Source organism: Thunnus maccoyii, chromosome 11, assembly GCF_910596095.1.
Source record: "Thunnus maccoyii chromosome 11, fThuMac1.1, whole genome shotgun sequence".
NCBI classification, from domain to species: domain Eukaryota; kingdom Metazoa; phylum Chordata; class Actinopteri; order Scombriformes; family Scombridae; genus Thunnus; species Thunnus maccoyii.
Window position 1 is genome coordinate 11,093,321 of NC_056543.1, and position 19,037 is coordinate 11,112,357.

General features: G+C 37.2%; 1 protein-coding gene across 1 annotated transcript in view; it reads left to right on the forward strand.

Annotated features, from left to right (window-relative positions):
- Positions 1-19,037, forward strand: part of lrp1bb (low density lipoprotein receptor-related protein 1Bb) — a 281,139-nt gene that overhangs the window by 107,409 nt on the left and 154,693 nt on the right. The window lies entirely within an intron of this gene.

The following is a 19,037-nucleotide window of genomic DNA, read 5'->3' on the forward strand; positions in this document are numbered from 1 at the left end:
AAAGAGAAGTTTTAGGCAACCAGCTGGGTCTCTTGCAAAACTTTTTTCCCTCCCTTTTCTGCCTACCCCTTATGAATATACATGCCGAACATCCCGAGAGGCCTTGATATGAAGGTGCCCAGATGGAAAACCACCAAACTCTTTTCGTTCACCTTCAGGAAACTTGCTCATTCTTAATCGCATGCTCATGGCTGTGCCATGGGATCTGTGAAGTCTCCACTGCTTGCATTGAGGAAGGCAAATGTCAGATTTAAATAAACATGATTCAGCTTCAGACTGCATATGTTATCTTTAGGGCAGTCCCAGAAAGTGGACATAAACAGATTTCTTTCAAATCAAGGAAAATACAAAGGCCATTAACAGTTTAGAAACTGAATTTGGAGACTTTGTCTTTCTCTAACCTTTATTTTAACCTTTAAGCTTTGTTTCACTGAGAGGAAGCCCCTCTTTTGTAAAGCACTTTGTCTGTTAAGGTAGAAAGGTGCTATATAAGTGCAGTCCATTTACCATCTTTTGCAGGAACACTCTGACCACATTCACACAGTTACACACATTAACACCTGGAAGCTGCCCAGTACAACCGCAGTCTGATCTGTTGGCCATTTAAGGGCCTTGCTCAGTGGTAGTAGTGAGGGAGGGGCAAATGCTGCTTTTTGCCAAGTCTGACTCTCCTAGATTAAAAAATGAAAGTTTAATTATGACGCCAGGCTTAATTCATGTCTGTTCAAACTGTTTACTGAATTTTTTGCACCAAAAAGTGTTCCATATAATGTGGTGCATGCTGTCTGCTCTGAACCAGAACAAACACAACAAAGTATTACTTCTTGTTGTGGGAATAAACCATGATGACTAAATAATTTAATCTAAATAGAAATGTCAGTGGTACTAATTAGTAGCATGTCAGTACTAAACTCTAGGGTTCTGCTTTCTTGACACAGTGATGGGATCCTGTCTGAAACTGTATCATGATAACACATTTACAGCACTGTCATCAAAATATCACTGATAGATTGACACTAACTCAACGGCACTGTGACATTGCTGTCTCAAAGTCAATGTCAGTAACGCAGCCTGGACTACAGTGGAGGAAATTACACAGCTGAATGTTAAAACCAGGGATACTGTATTTTGCTTTAAACTTCATTTGCTATTCATTTCCACAAAAGTTTGGTTGTATTCTAAGTCCTTAGATAAGTATTGCCTTCAAATATCAACCGGTTATGGCATTTGATTAAATTTAGATTCTCATTTAGTTCCTTTTTTCTGTTTAAAACATCTGAGCATCTGGGTTTTATTGAATTCCCTCCTCCTAATATTAAGTTTTCTTCGATGTCTCCCAGTAGTGATATTGTGTTAGTGATGGTGGATAGACTGCGCCAGTTTTCACAAGGATTGTCTAGTTTTTCTACAAACAAAATGTTCTGCCATCAGACTCATTTAAAATGCTATGTTCACATGAAAAAATCAACATAATGGCACTTTTTTGTGCATATTGTGTTCCCAAAAAGATGATCAGCATCAAGTTTAATGAGTCATTACAAATTACATAACATAATACAACGTTACATAATAGCCAGTGCTCAGTTGTCACATTAATCAATATTGGTTCAAAAAGGACTATGATATGTTGGTATTTTTTTGGCTTCGCACTGCAGTGCTTTGCCCACTCATATGTTATTTTTGTGCCCATTTCAGTGCACATGACGCAAATGAAAGAGGACATGCTATTAAATTGGAATTGAATACAAAAGACATAGTGGCACACTCTTCAGAGCCACATCGGAAGAGACAAGTTTGTTATGATTATAGCAAGAAATTCCAGAAATGGCGTGTGTGTGTATTTATGTACACACACTTATATACATCTCATTCATGTCCATGCTGTACAGTTGCTTGAAATGTTTAGTTAGTACTTCTGAGGTTTCCTCTATATCCTCTCTTCTCTTTCTGCCTAAGGTCTTCCTTCCTTATATTAAACTGAACTCACTCTGAGTGAAAGCTTGATTCAAACAACATATAATCGGGGGATCAGATATACACGTAAAAGGTGACTGCTAAAATGAGAGGAACATCCAGTTCACATCTTTCACTTCGACTGACATTTAGACAACACATTAGTCAGTACTCTGGTGTTTTTATCCCTGACGAAACTCGACCCAAACCATTACATTCATCATTAATAACCTCATTTAGTAATAGCTCATAATTACTTGACATTTAGTGCAGAATCAGCCCATTTGTTGATGCTAAAGTGTGGAGCAGGAAAAAAAAATCATTCTCACACAGAAAACAGGTCAATTTGAATATCAAGCACAACACACAATAGATAAATTTCATGCTTTGTTAACCCTCCTGCTTAAAAAGAACGACGCCTGTGAAGCTAGTTCAGACAGTTCGAGTAACACTACAAAAATTACACACGATACACTCTATGCATGTACAGTACACACATATTCATAGCCTTTCTACTATTGTATTCTGTTTAAGCTGTCACGTGTACATTCACTGCCAATACAGCTGCTCCACTGCTCACAATGCGACCAACTGCTGGCACTCACCACTCCATTTCATCCCCTTGTAGTCCCTGAATCTGAGGATTCCCCCCAGCAGGAAAGTCTGTTGCTCCCCCATCCCTCCTCTCTCTTTTTGTGCTAAGCTTTCAAGTCTCTTGAAATCAGTGACTGTACTGTATAAATATCTAGACAGTTGTCTAGGCAGTTGCTAATCGTTTCACGTGAGCTGTCTGAATAGACTGTTATTCTCTCCATCCTTGAGTGATATTATTTGTAGATTTTAACTCTACCAGTCCCACCCAAACATGTTTAAGTGAGGAACCAATAGCACATGTTGCTGTCAAACAACATATTCATTAATCTACAATAAGAATGAACTATTTTTATCAGCCACTTGGCAGCAGCAGAAATCTGAAACAAGAAATTATATCATCACATTTTAAGATGATATCTTGAACTAATTAGCAAACAGTTGATTATTTCCACATCCAACAGTTAAAGAGCAACATGATCATTCATTTGGATTCATGTTTCTGTCCATTTGATGAATTTAAGCCTGATATTCACTCTCCTTTAGCTCTGTTTTTGGTCTCTTATCAGGGAAATATCTACCTCTTTTACTGCTAAATGCTCCATTATATTCAGCAGCTAGTCACTAGCTGCATCTGTTTGCCATTTGGTGCTGAGCAAGGTAGTGTACAGTAAATGACAATGACATCATGATAGCAGTGTGTAAAGCCAAAGGGAGCTGCAGAGTCAGATGATGATCTATAGGTTCATCACTACAGGCGATGCCTCTGACATTACACACTGACATTTAATTTCATTGTTTTTATGAAAAATATAGATTATAGCTGCTTTAAGTTATGATAAAACTTCCATCTTCCAACTTTAAATACTCTCACATTTAAGAGTGCTACAGAGAGCAGCAGTATAGACACAGAGGTGGCCTTGCACCTTTTTGAAATATGTTTTCAGAATGTCTGTATCATTGGTCATAATGAATAATAGATTATGTCAATTTGTTAGTTTTAGCTTACTGTTTTCAGCTGCTTCCTTGTAAGCCATTACTTCCCAGATAGCAAAATTGCTGCGGCCCAGATCCAGGCCACACCCAGCACTTGGGGCACTTTCATCCGGCCCACATACTGTGTGGAATGATGGCACTTGGGCAGTCCACTCCTGTTTCGCAGATCTGGGCCACAAGCAAACTGTATGTCAACCAAAAACAAACCAGATAAACCAGAACTGGCCCACATCCAGAATACACAAACCTGAGAGCACCACATCTTTACCAAAAAAGGCCCACATTTGATTTGGGACAGTTGGGCCATATTTGCCATTTTACATGTGGGCCGTTTCAGGCTCACATCCATTTTGTCTGGGCCAGAAGAAGGCCAGCAGTGCCCCATCATTGCCCAAAGTGGCCCACTTCCGTATGCTATCAGGGTTTACATTTCACTTCAACAAATTTGATGTTACACCATTTTATTTTATTATTGTCATTTTACATTGATTTTGTTTGCAATCACTTTTTGTGTGTCTAGCCTCGACTAAATTCTCCTTACTACACTATATATTATCTCTGATGCAGGCTACCTCCTCTAGCAGCAGCAGAAAAAAAGCCTGTTTACTATTATTTTATCCCTATTTATAAATCTGTTTCCTTGTTTATTTTGAGCTTTAATTGCTGGGAGATACTAACATTTCACAGACACACAAAGAAATCATGCATGCCTTTGCAGAATAACTTTAAGGATATTTATTTTAAGAGTGAACAGTGGTGCAAATGCACAGGAAATCCTTTTATCTGACTGGCTGCTCATACACATCATTAATCTTGTAATCACTTGAGAGCTGCTCTTAAAGGTTCCTCCTACACTTTTCTTTCAGTAGAAGTAAATGGCTTGATGAATGTGTCTTATTCTTCACTTTTAGTAATGAAATCTTTTACTCCTAAGTTAACACTTTAGAGTGTTTTAAAGAGTAATTCTTAAAAGTTTGATAAATTTGGGCCCTGATTCTTTCCAGCAAAATGGATGAGCATCCAAGTTACACGTACACAGCAAGTTTGATTGTGTCCCTCTCTCCTGGGGAAAGACTTCACTATATTATTTATTGGCTTTTGTTAATAATTCACATTCTAGGCGTTGACCCGAACGATGGTTTGTCTTGAGTGAAAGGTATTATGAGTGAAGGTTAGTTTTTGAACGTTAACAATTTTGCTATGATTTTGATCAGCACGTTGCACTGATTAGTTGGATTACTGATTTGTGATAAACTATCATATCTGATACCATGTACAATTCTAATAAATAGGCAAACCTACATTCTTTGTGTATTTAGTATTTTCAAACAGCCTTGGTTATCCTGAAAAACAAAATCTCCACTACTCCCATATCTGAATTTACCTGCAACACAGATAAATGGCAGTACAAAAATCCATTTTGTGGCCTGGAATTGGTTGTTTAAACACAGATTCAGCTATTTCTTTGTGGTCTCTGACACAGACGTGACCTGAGTCATCTGCAATTTGGATTTTGAGAAACTTTATTAACAATTTTAAAGTGGCTTGCCCAAACATCTGAGTCCTAACCTTTCTTTTAAAAGGATAGATTCACATATTTTCATGTTGTTTACTTGCCACAATCCTTCCTCCTTTTCATACTGCTTGTTAGATTCCTTCCTAATGTGCTTCCAATGGAAGAGATGGGGGCCAAATCCTCAGTATTATATTATTATTACATTTATTTGAAGTTAATATGAAGCTTCAGCAGACAGCAGAGAGAAAATTTTGTATCAATTTTGTAAAAACACTTGAACGTTGGCAGGTACTCACTTGATTTGATTAACTCAGACTGCTGAAGCCTCATTTTGTCTTTGGCCAGTTAACAGGAAGAATGACTGCAAGCAAAACCAGTTTCAGTGGTCATATGGGCACCTGACTATTGTTTTAAGACAGACATGAAAAATGTGAACCTATCATTTAAAATTAAAGATTAAGACTCAGATGTTGGGGCAGACCACTTTAAAATTGTATATTAACAAAGTATCTCAAAAACTGAATTGGTTTAAGACAAATGTGGAGAATGTGAATCTATCCTATAAGTTTGTGTGCACACTGACATTGAAAGCATTATATGTTTAGCAATTCTATCCATGTCTTATGCAGGATACATTTTGGTTGTGCTCTGCGAAGATTGACATGTGGAATAAATAACAAGGATAATGACACAGAAAGAAAGACAGTGTCACCAATTGTTTCCTAGAGAGCGTAGTTGATTGTGATTGCATTTGATTGGACTTGGACACTCAGTGTCAACCTGTGCCAACCCCACTCACGCCAGCAGAAAATCATCAGCAGAAATAATCCTCTGAATGTCTCTGAATGTGATGAGGTGTTGCTGCTTCTACCGGCACTCTGCTTTGCCAGGCTCTCTAATGCATTTGATCTCAGAATATATGGATCTAATTCTGCCACGTAAGGGTAATCTGGACTTTTATGCGGCAATGATTTCCATGTCATAGCACAACTTGTCAAAGGCAATGTGTTTGCCCTCTACGGAGAACACACTGATTTAAGCTATTTGGGGATTTGAATTATAGTTGTCTTTTGAGTACATTTGCTGAGAAGTAGCAGGAAAAAATCTCATTACTGACGTGGAAGTGAGAAATTACTGTCTCCCTGGTTCATCTTCTTTGGCAAACACATACCTTAACAGTTTTTTTTTCAAATAGTCTCTGACTCTGACATTCCGAAACCAAAAATGATAAAGAAAACATTAGTATGCATTTCTCTTTATTTTCTTATAATAAAGCCTCTGAAAAACAAGCAATGTCAAACATGCACATTCCCTCCCACCCTCTGTCTCCGAACAACATTCAATTATCTCACTTGATTAACTTTTCATTACAACAACTCAAACAAACAAACACTTTTCTCCAGGGTGAAGGAGCCTGTGGTAAGTGATGCTCTTGTTCTGAAATGACTATCCATGAATACAGCTCAATAATTTTTTTAGTGTTTCTCAGGTTGAAAATGTACTGCCAACCAGCCTTATAGACTGTAACATATTAGCATATTTATTAAATTTTTGCTCCTCTAATGGATGGAACATTTACAGTAAGTAGTCAAAGTGATGGCTCTCCTCTCTCCAGTGGTACACTGCACTGTGTGTTATTCTATCTCACCAGAGAGGATGGGCTTATTATCTTTAATAGTGTTTTATATCCTACTTCTGCTTTGTAATACAGATGATTTAAAGGTCATTTTCAAAGAATTTGTCAAAGTATAACATGTATTAAACTCATCTCATTTTGAATTCTGTGACAGATTTTGTTTGGCTGTTTGAGGTGTTGAAGTTCCAAGTCTTGTTAGCCTGATAACCCTGGTTAGGATTGACTGCCAGGCCCCTCTACACACTATTTAAACAAGAGCAGACACTGGCAATCAATATTTCATGCATCTTACTTTGTTGTTCCACAGTCTGGCAAGATATTGTCACTCATATCATTACTCTCCCTAATACGAGGAAACAATCTGGTGTCATCAAATCCTATTACAGCGGATTTTCTTCCTCAGGAGTGGTTAGAATTAAAATTTCATTGTTTGCTGGAAGATTTCGACACCCACACCCATGATGTTCCCTCCAATATTTAAGGGCATGTCAGAAGCCTGGCAGTGCACCAGTTCTCAAATCCCTTAGCAAATTGTGCTTTGAGGGATTAACAACATTCACTGTCACATTTGAGCCCTAGTTTGAGCTACAGGATTACAGTTTTTGAAAACTTCATGTATATGTGCATGTATCTCTCAATTTCTTGGGAAAATTATACCTTGTAGACCATCCGGACAGCTCCGTGTCACTTCAAAGCTGACACACTTAAGCTCTTCAGATAACTTTCTAAAGCCTTGTCAATAAATTGTGTCACTGAAATCATAGCACATCTTATACAAATAATATTCCCCTGCACACACTTCTTGAAATTCTTGAATGTTTGATCCCCAGAGAATTCGTGACCTAATTTCAGCGTTGTGAAATCAATCTTGTCACTCTTGCCACCCAGAGGATACCAACCACAGTTACAGACCTACAGAATGGGTTAAGCTCCTAATTTATGGGTGGGTAATACACTCATTAAAGGACCTTGAGCCAGCCATGGGTTTACCTCCTGTACTGGGTTGGCGTCACAGTTTGGTCCCACACTAATTACAGGCCTTGACTGCAAACAGAGTTTTGGGGAAAGGCTGGTTATTCGGAGACAAAGGCCATGGCCATTCCTGAAGGGAAGCTGTAATTAGGCCAGATGGGGCAATCTGACTGTTAGCCTTGGGTTAGTCTTTTCTTGCCCATGGTGAGGCTTCTTGTTTGTATTGGCAGTGGAACAGTGCCACACTCACCATTCATACCCTGCCATCTGTGTGGCTAAATGTGGAAGGTCTGAGGAACTTCTGCTCAAAGCCTCTAGATGGATTTGTGACTTTTTGTTTGAGTGATACTGTGGAGTGAATTTTATGTCCCAGGTTGGCTGAAATTCATTGCTACTATAGGTTTTCTTGGTAAATAAAACAAAAAAAATTAATAGTTATATATGATTCATATCATTTTATATCACAAAATGATCAAAACTACAAGCGTTGATCAGTATCAAGATCTAAATGATTATATGGCCTGGCTCAAATATACTCTGTTTTTCAAATATAAATCCCCAACGAATGACCACCATTGCTCATTGTATTCTTAATTGCTTACCAGTGGAGAATGCAACCACTCCTATTGCACATTTCAGTAATGGATATTTTATGTAAAAGAAGGGAAAAGGCCTTTTTATTATTATATTACTATTTATGATAATATATTTACCATACACTACAGGCTGCTGAAATTTAAAAACTGAACCTCATGGTTTATGTTCATTTAAGCACATTATATGCTCTGCCAGAGACGTACTGGCATTGCAATTACAAGATCACTGATAGAATCTGAGAAAATCATAACTTTCTCAAAACCCCTGTAGCAAAGCAGCAGAACCTCCCCTGAGTTTCACATATCTCAAACCACCATTTTTTTCTTACAAGGCATAATGTGAAAACAGATGGAATTAATTTTGTGCAATTGCTAGAATCATTCTGTTGATATATCTGATTACAGCAAATTAGACTGCAGTTGACTGCAAATGAGACAGGGATTGCTGTCATGAATGCATATGCTTGTGTGTTTCAGAGTGAATAACATTTGACCGCATATTCCAGTAATTCAAACATTTTACAGATCTTTGAGTTTTAGTCATTATGAAAGGATATTGGATAACAGGCTCATACATTTCACTGTTTTATGTCTAATTGTGTAGCACCTCATGAATATTTCTGAACTTTTGCAGTGATAAGCAGAGGCGGTTCTATGAATTTTTAATTGGGGTGGCAAAGGGATGTCTAGAGGTGGCCACAATGAGCACAGCACATAGGATTTTTTATATGCATTCATATTCTATTAATTATAGGCTAAAACATAAATTAATTAGCTACATGCATACGCATAACTTATTTATATTTTGCAGAACCTTTATAATCAAGTACAAATAACAATTACAAATAAATAGAACCTTTTTCTGGCCTCATTCACAAAAGTTAAGGCTATTACGTAGTCAAATGCTCTAAACAAACCATCAAACAAAAATGCATTATGCAAACCCTGGGTTGTATCTTCCTCCAAATTAACTGAAAATGACTAAACTGAATTATATTAGTATTATATACTATACCATTCATTATAGCATAAACTGATATAATAAGATGATTAGCCTGGATGTTTTTGGATAAAGAATAAAAAACAGGTTCTGACCATATTTGATGTTGTCAAAGTCATGGACTTTGTTCTGCAGAACAAACTGCAAGGTGTTAGGCAATTTCTGCCATGGTACACCAACATAACACCAATTTACAGGCTTGTTTTAATCTGAGGAGACTAGCATGAAGTGACTGGATAAGAAACATGCATCATTACAGACTTAGTGTGAATGTGATTTTTGGACAAAGCAACAATGTGTATTACCATCTTCAGGATCCTTTGTTATAATACATAATGCTCTGAACCGTAACTAAACCTGTGCAAGTATTTGTGGTCGTGGATCTATAACCATTCAAAGAGCTGATGAGGCCTTTTACCAAAGGGTAGGATACTTTGAAATACTACTACTACCACTACTACTACTACTACTAATAATAATAATAATAATAATACGATGACTTACAAGTCCGTCAAGGCACACCAACTCACAGTAATTAATTATACAGATTGTCTCAAATGTCATAATTATATTGTCATTATAGATATTTCCCTTATATGGCACACTGCCAAATGATTAAATCTGACAGGCAGCAATGACATTTCTCATCAAAAATATGGAGGCCTTTTTATATAAATCAGTACAATAGCTTGCAAGACAAGTGTGCTACACATTATTGTTCAGATTAAGAACAGCAAAAATAATTATGATTATTATGATAAGCCAATGTAATTTATGATTTGAGGATGAAATCAAGGCCTATGACTGATGCAGTAAGAAAACAATGCCTTGTTGACTTGCAATCAGAGATTGCAGAAACATAAATGAGAGAACAGTGCAATGTCAACAATAGCACAAGCAGCACTTAGATGTGGAAGTAATAGGCATCTGATTAACAAGTGCAGATATTGTACAATATTTGTATTTATTTCTTATCTGGATTACACAAGTGGCATGTTCATATCAGCAGTACCTGTAATAATCATAATCCAGAATTTACAGACTGTGAGAGGAGGGGTGTGGATTTGGGCAACAGACATCAAAATAAATGGGGTGGGAGAGAGAGCGAGAAAAAGAGAGAGAGGGGGGGGGGGGGGGGGGGGGATAGACTGGGCAATCAGAGCAGCCCTAATCTTTCATGGCTTTAGGGTAGAAATGAACTTTCAGTTTACAAAAATACTAGCTGATGCATTATGTGGCTATATCAGGACAAACTGGAGAAACTGAAAAATCGCTATTAACATAGCTGTCTCATTAATATCACAACTTCAGGGAGGGGGAGGGAATTACCTGAATCTGCTGCACAAATAACGTTATCTGTGGAAGGGATACTTTGTTTTTCTTCACCTTACTTTGCAGCACTATTTGCATCAGTTGGCATTAGTGAAGTTAGCTAACACAACTTTTCACTGATCACACTCTTGGGTTAAGGGCTATTGACATCTTCAGACAGTCCAAATAACTCAAGATAATTTTGATACTGTCTGTTGCCTGTTTTAACTCTTTTTTTCTTGATGTGGACTGCCTTCCTTGTATCACACAACAGATGGAGTTGTCTATAAGATTTTGCTAGCAGCTCGTTATGCGCGTCCTGACATTTGATGTGCAGCTAAGTAATTATTCTCCCTCCTGTTACCAAAATTGATGTGAGGATGTGGTTGGATGACACATTAAGTATATAGAAATGAATTGGTCGTCCTAAAATTCCATGGCACATTTGACATTGCTCCACGGCACACCGGTTTAGAACCACTGGTCTAATAGCTAGTTAACCACTTAGCCTAAGCCAAATAACACAGGCTACAGTGTCAACATTAGCATCCAAATGAATTTCTTCTGAGCAGCAGAGCTGACGAGAGCAAAACACTTCAGAGGCTTACAAATTGGACTTACAATTTGTAAACTGCACTGTAATGTTCCAAGAAAAGTTGTGTCCTGCCAGGGTCCCAGTGCTTGCATGTGTTTGTGGTGTTGCAGACAGTGGAGTTTCATTTGATTTATGTTCTGCCGATAGCAAAACAGCTCTCCCCTTAAAGGAAAAGCGGGACAGACCAGACATACAGGGTACACGCCTGGTAGATGGTAGATCACACGGGGTCATCTGTGTTTTATTGGGGATCATCAATTTTTGTCCAAGCTGCAAAGCCGCAAGTCATCATAATTGTTTTACATTAAAAGTTGTTTATAAGCCTATCCCTAACCCTAACCCTAACCACTCCCATAACCTACAAATTAAAAATAAATGTAAAAATGTTCTCCCAGGCTGTGGAATCTAGCATCAACCATACAGGCACAGTGTCTTGGTAGAAACAAAGATGCTGGCCAAACACCTGCCCTACAGCGAGGTGGAAGCCAATGACGTGGCAGAAATTTTAGGGTGGCATCTTGTATGGCCAGTCAGATTGTATGGGTGGCACTGACCACCCCGGCTACCCCTTTAAAACCGTGCATGGTCATAAGGTAAAATCTTTATACTTTTTGGAGAATATAATGGAACAAATTAAGTATGCTGTTTGCTCACATCTTCATGGTTACAACTCCCACTTTGAGTGTATTCTTTCCCTTCTAATGTGCTTTTCACAGTTGTATTATCCCTCATTTGTAGGGAGCTGTGTGGTAAAGATAGAAGATAAGATAAAAGAAATGTTTCAAGAAATATTTTGCGTTAATGCCAGTATTATATAAAATAATATTGAGGTAAATAGGGTATAGATCACAGAAAATGAAAAATCATTTGCAAAGAACCCAAAGCATAGTTCTTCCACATATAGCATATTTGCAGACCATAGTATAAAGGCTACCACATGTACTTTACTATTGACTCATGTACTATACGCTGAGTGCAAAGCTCTATGCAAAGCATCAAGCAGGCTCAGTGCCAGATATACAATCCCTGTAGCATTCTGTGTTTGCCAAGAGGGAAAACTGATCATCTGGTGCCTTTGAGCAGATATAAGGATTAGCTTTGAATATCCTCAGCTCGGCATGTAGTCATTTTGCATACTGCTTCACAACAGGGAAGCATGCTAGTTACCGCACCATGGGAAGAATAATAATGCACAGGTCATGTGGGGTCCACAGGCAACCTTGAAGAAGACCAAAACAGAAATGGCTAGAGGTAGCATCAGTTATTGACCCCACTTTTTTTAAAAAGTACCTAATCCCTCAAAATACCTGACCTAGCCAGCATTTTTAATACACATTCTCATTGTGGGGTGTTATTAGGTGTCCATATAGCGAAGCTCTCTGTTGGAGCCCTATTGTTCTTGTTCTCATTATTCTACTTTCTTTCTTTCTTTCTTTCTTTCTTTCTCCCTTTCTTTTTATTTATTTTTTTCTTTATTTTTCTCCACTAAAGTGTTCATGCAGCAAAAACCGTAAAAGCATATGTCACCAAACTGGCAGGTGGACTGCAAATTCCACCCACTACTCAGGCTCATAAAATGACACCTGTTGACCTCAAGGTGGTGCTGTAAAACTTTTTCACAATTATCTTGAAAACAGCTTAGTCTGGTGTCAAAATTCTTTCATCATTTTAATCTCTCAATTCATCTGCATCTTTGCGCCAATGATCCTCTACTCTAAAAATGTCAAATTTTGTGACTTTTTCCTCATCAGAAATCGTTGGGCCAATCATACAGTGACTGACAAGGGCAAATATGCTGTAACTTAAGAAAACACAAGCAAATAAAGAAAACATCTTTATCAATTTGACAACACATGCACAGCATTAAGAAAACCTGCTGCAAATACCACAACACAACACATTACAGGAACAACAACAGAAGAGTTTCCAGAAGACACTTAAGAGTAATGAACACGTCAATAACTAATAAGCTAAACGTCGTTAAAACACATTTGATGCCACTTTCCTATCGTAGTAAGGTAGACAACGAGCTACAACCTTATTTTCACCAAAATGAGCTGTTCTCCAAGCTGGACTAATAACATTAGTCTCTATGTACAGCTGGCGGTGAGACAAGTGCCTGAAAAGAGATACTTCAAACAATATTCAATAACCGGTAAACATTTTTTCCAAACTAAGTGTTGTAGTATAACCAACAGCAGACCACTGATGTGTGGAGTGATTCTGGGGACACTACACTGTATAAGAGTGAAGTTAGGAGGGTGTTCAGAAACTACCTGCACCTGGGCAGCTGTGGCTTCCTTGTTAACCTCTTCCTTTTGTGTTCCTCCCAGGCCTACACCAGCCAGATGGATTAGGGTTTTGTGTTTTGTTTGCATGCATCATACACACTTCATTCATCCAAGTTATTCACTCTCATTGACTTCAGTGCAATACTTTACTATATGCAAAACCAAGTTAATGTTTACCCTCAACTGCTGTTAGTGACAGCTGTGCTCTACTGATGGTCCAAGCAAACTTCATGAAAATAACAGTAAACATTTCTTTGTTGATAACAATCATGTGATTAGTCTTTCAGTAATTGATCTATAAATCTGTAATTTTGGTGAATATTTGAACTTCCACAGCATAAAGTCCCAGATTTCCGTTGTATTCAACTTTGAGTTTGTGAAAACAAAAGCTGTGGACTATGATACAAAATTCCCAGGTGGGCAGGGCCACTTGGCAACAATGTAGGAATTCTTGCATGTGGTATGTTTTCAAGTGCTTATTGAGGTCATATTAAGTCAAAGGTTGCGTATTGTGGCTCTGTGAAAATTTATTTTTATTTTTTTTTTCTGCTAAAAGTGTTTGTGCAGCACAAAACACCAAAAATTAGCAGATGAGTCACCTGTTACTCAGGCACATATAATGACACTCATTGACCTCAAGGTGGCGTGGTAATAATCAAGTTTATATTTTTGCAATTATCTGGAAAACGGCTTAGCCTAGAGTCAAATTTTCTTTTTCATTTTAATCTCTCAAGTCATCTGCATCTGATCTTCTGCTCTAAAAATGTCAAATTTTATGATTCCTGGCAATCTGCTTGGACCCCGATCATTGCTATATTTTAAAATATGTGTTTATTCATATAGAAATGCAGAAAGGAATTTGCAGAATCTTGTATAGATTAATGATGTAAGTTAGCAAAGACTCTACAGCTTATGGAGGCCCAAAGTGTTCAACATTAAATAAATAAATAAGACATTATGAAATTCAACTCATTGTTATGAAATGTTATCTCATCGATATCTTTTATAATAATAGGATTTTAAGTGATACCACCTGTATTTAGTTATCTACTTTATTAATTAAAAAAGTCCTCTGCCCTTTTTTTATTTCATGATGTCACTTTTCATGACTGTGGTGTTGAGTCCACCCCTTGCCTTTCAACAAATCATGTATGTCCAGCCTCTCTTAATATAGCAAGCTCAACTACTACCTCATTAAGTCAATTAGCTGCTGTTAGCTAGATTTACAATAATGCCAACATTATACTGAATCAACAGGATGTTGCTGTAAATAAACAGTACACACAGACACTGTAATTAAACCTCTTCAGTGTATAAGTCCTAGTTATCATGCTACATACCTACCATGTGAGCTTGAATTATAACTCTTACTCAGTGTTGAGAAGGCTACTTTTGAACTGTAATAGGTTACAGATTGCTAGTTACATTACTTATTACATTTGACAAATGTTTTAAACTGGGCAATAAAGCTAATAAGTCCTAAAAGATGTATAAACCAATAATATATATGAATGTAACCCCTTTGTAATCACCAACATTTTGATTACTAACTGTAATTTAATTACATATTTTTTCTCAGGAACTGTAAAAGATTATAATTACATTTATTTTGTAATTTAACTATGTAATGCTTTTACATGTAACTAGTTGCTTCCCAACATTGCTCTTACTATAAATTCAGAAATGCAAATATAATGGCAGAGGGTAAATATAGTGCACTATATAATAACTTGGGAGTGATTTTGGACACGCCTCAGCCTTTTTGATCTTCGCAGAATTTTCTCTGAGGAACATCTTTAGATTCAAAACACTGCTGAGGCAACCCAATAATTAGCCATTTAATTGGCCAGCTAACGTTAGCTGCTGCTTTTAACACTGTCTCTTCCAGGGTCTCTTCTTTGATGCAGTGTAATAAGCCAAGTTCACCCCCACCTGGCTACCTAGCCAGCGAGATAGCTAGTGCAGCCTTTTTAAGCTAAATAAATAAAAGGAGGTGTTTCTGTGTCTGTGTACTGTGTTTACAACAACAACTAGATATTTGTTTCAGAATTACTTTGACGTTGTTGCTCTAGCTTACAGGAGCTAACTGGCTAAATCTGTTAGTAGTTGCTTGCTTAAGACGCAGGGAGCATATGATTGGCTGAAAGGTGAGGGGCTGTGACACCACCACTGTCGTTAAAAATTACATTATGAAATATAACTTGACATGAAATAAATGTGTTATTAGGAAAAAATGTATGTGTAATAATGAGTTGACTTTAATAAGTTCTTAAATAGGTCACAAATAAAATCATGTGATCATTTATTTGGAAATGCAGAGACAGGAAACAGGTTGAGAGAGGAGTATGACATGCAACAAAGGTCTGCGCTCAGAATCTGCATTGTGGTTATGTGTATGACCAGTAGGCTACCAGGACACCACATTTCATTAATGTGTATTTATTTATTTGATATTGAACATGTTGGGCTTCCATAACAGTTTTACTGTTTAGCTTTCTTTTATACCCCTACTGAAGGGCCATCATACAATCATAGAGAGCCTTTTCCTTACACAGCCATTGTTGATCTTTGAATTGATTGACTATAGTAGTGTAAGGCGGTCAGAAGGGGCAAACAAAGATTGTTTTTACTGAGCCATTCAAATGCTAATACTTCAGAAAGATAGCAACCAGTGACAATGTGTCTATCCGAGCAGACACATTTTACTGGCATATTTGTGGGTGGATGTAATTCTGGTTATTTTCAACCTGTGGCTGATTGTATTCAATGTTTTGTCATTTCATGGTAGAGTTTCATGTGGCTCCACTTTGCCATGACTTCTCCTCTCTAGTCCACTCCAAAATGGCCAGCATAATATGAAATCACAGAACGTGAAATAACCAAAACACATCCTCATCCTCTGAATTAGTTTGACATGAAGGTTTGTCTTTCCCAGCTAGCTGCTCATATTCATAGCATATCATTTGGCTGTCACAGTATTTGTCCTGTTAACTGAAGTTATGTGGAAGGAAGTGTTTTAATCACTTTTTAGCTGTGACTGTCAGTTTGGCCTCTATGATATAAATGAAAAAGGAATTCTCATTGTTAATTACAGCTTCAGATTAGTTCAAAAGTGAATTAAAGTACAAACTGTAAAAACATTAAATCATCATGATGGTGATAACTATCCCCATATGGCTCAGGTTGAAAATACTGTAAATGTAATTATCCTTTTGGTTCAGACTGTTGGTGCCTCTAGAAAGCGCAAGCTCAGGCTGAAATGCAGTATGTATTCTGATCAGAAGGAAATCCATTTCTAGGGATTTCAGATACAATGATTTTGTGTTATGTCATAATAAGCGACTCATTATGTCAGGGCTGGCCACATTAATAAACAGTGCAGTTTTAACAGTGCAAACCAATAGGCTGCTGCAATGGGGTGGGGGATACTTTACGGCTCTCTTGTTACATTGAGCTTACAATACATTTTGAAAGTGTGGATACAGCCACCAAGTGTTTTCTGAATGCATGTGTACTTTTATGTGTATGTCTACGTATATCTCTACAAATATCAACTGAATACTCTACTATCGCCTTTGAGATTTTCAGCAAGTTTGATCAAAGAAAACTGAGACACCATCCATGTGAACATTGTGTCTTTACTTTAATAAATATGGTAATATGTCAGCATTGCATTTCCTTCAAAAACTATTAGACAATGCAAATGTGTTGTATGTGAACATAATGTTTGGAAACAAGTTCTCCTAAAGAGCAGTATGTGCAGTAAGTAACAGGAACTTAAACTTTTTTAACATGAAAGTTGAGCCGCTTGAAGGCTTTAACATCGATGATTTGGAGTTAGGCGCTTGCTAACCTTTCTGACTTGTCTGGTGGTGATATTAGCTTGACTCTAAGAGGTAACTTAAGGTCTGTTTGTCTGTCTCGGTGGGGGGAAAAAAATTGCTTGCTTTGAGAAAATCTCCAGCATTGTTGCATACTTCCATTTTCTGTGCAGTTTGAAGTTGGGGTAGTTTCAGAAGATAGAGAACAATTTGGCCACACACTTTGTCACCACAAACAACTGCGGTGATTCACACTGAGCATCGGCGGCCATTTCATGCATTTTGTTCATGCATGAAAAAAATATTCAGATATACTGTGTTTCATTTCTCAAAGATCTATATATTTAGTTTGTATAAGAATGCATTCTGTATTAAAATGTACATATGATGAAAAGATCATTTTACTGCCTCTAATACTTGGACTTATGATTTGATGTCTCATGCCTTGTTTAGTGTCTTATTTTGTCCACCACCTAATGTGTTTGAACTTCACTGGGTAATTTTGGATGAATCTTTGCATATTTATAGTGTAGCAAAACCTCTAGGCATGTGTGCCACTGACATTTTATGGTTTATGTTGATGATTTATGTCAGCAACATATCCTTTAAACACAGAAAAGAAAAGCCATGCCTCTCTGAAATATTTTGTTTCTAGATTCTTTTTACAGTTTATTGAGCCCCAGCTCTTTTCTACCACAGAATCATTTCACAACTATGAGTCAGTGAGGAGTGTTAATAAATATCCAAGCAGGCTTTCTTTGGTCATTGAAGACCAGAGGCTACTGGGCATTTACCATTTTAATACTTCTGTGTTTGCTTGCTCTCTATCACCTCAAAATATAGTTTTCCCCGAAATGAAAATTCAGTCATTTTCTACTCAAGTCCCTGTCAGTCAAAAGTCTCTGAGTGCTATATGGAAACTAAATACACACAAAGTTCATCCCTGTAATTCTATCTCAGCCCTCTCTGAAGCTATTAAAGGTGACAGGGCCATTGTTTTATAGCCTGCATTTTTAGTATAAATAACAGTACTTTGTAAACACTGTAGTGGTGTTTAGACTTAAATAGTTGTGAGTAGTTTATTCCTCTAGTTTCGTTGTGAAATTGAATTGAGATCTTAATATTGTTCAACAACAATGAAGAAGTGCAGTTGTGTGTGTGTGCATGTTGCGTTTTCCCAGCTCCACCATGTCAGTCAACAGTCACTGACCATATTTTATTGCTACAGTCTACTTTCTCTTCACTGTTGAACTGTTTTTTTATGATTATCAGTTGACATATTGGTCTCCAAAAAGCACTGGCTGAGATTTATATATTGCACTCCAAACCATACAACTGAACCATTCATCTTAAGGTGTCAGTGAACTAGCAAGAAAGTTAGATACTGTAATGAAAAACTGACTTCTGATAACTCAGTAAGTGTTTAAAAGTGTCTGATCTACTGACACCACATAATTCCAACTCTTAAAAATCAAAACCAAAGACTATGTCTTCATTCACAAAATAATAAAAAAAAAAAACTGAAGCTTTGATTGTCGTTCAGTTCCCACTTTGCTGTTGAATGTAAATACACCCTGTCAAATAGTGATTTTGTCCGCTGCTGCGTCATTTAATAACTTCTTGAAATGGTTAGCAAAGGAAAGACCAAGGACAATCAATGCAGGCTTTTATCTTCTGGGCTGTAAGTTGCCATTAATTAATGTTCAGCAGTGGCTTATCAATCTTTGTGCAATTAAAGCTTTGTTTTGAGGGCTTTTCA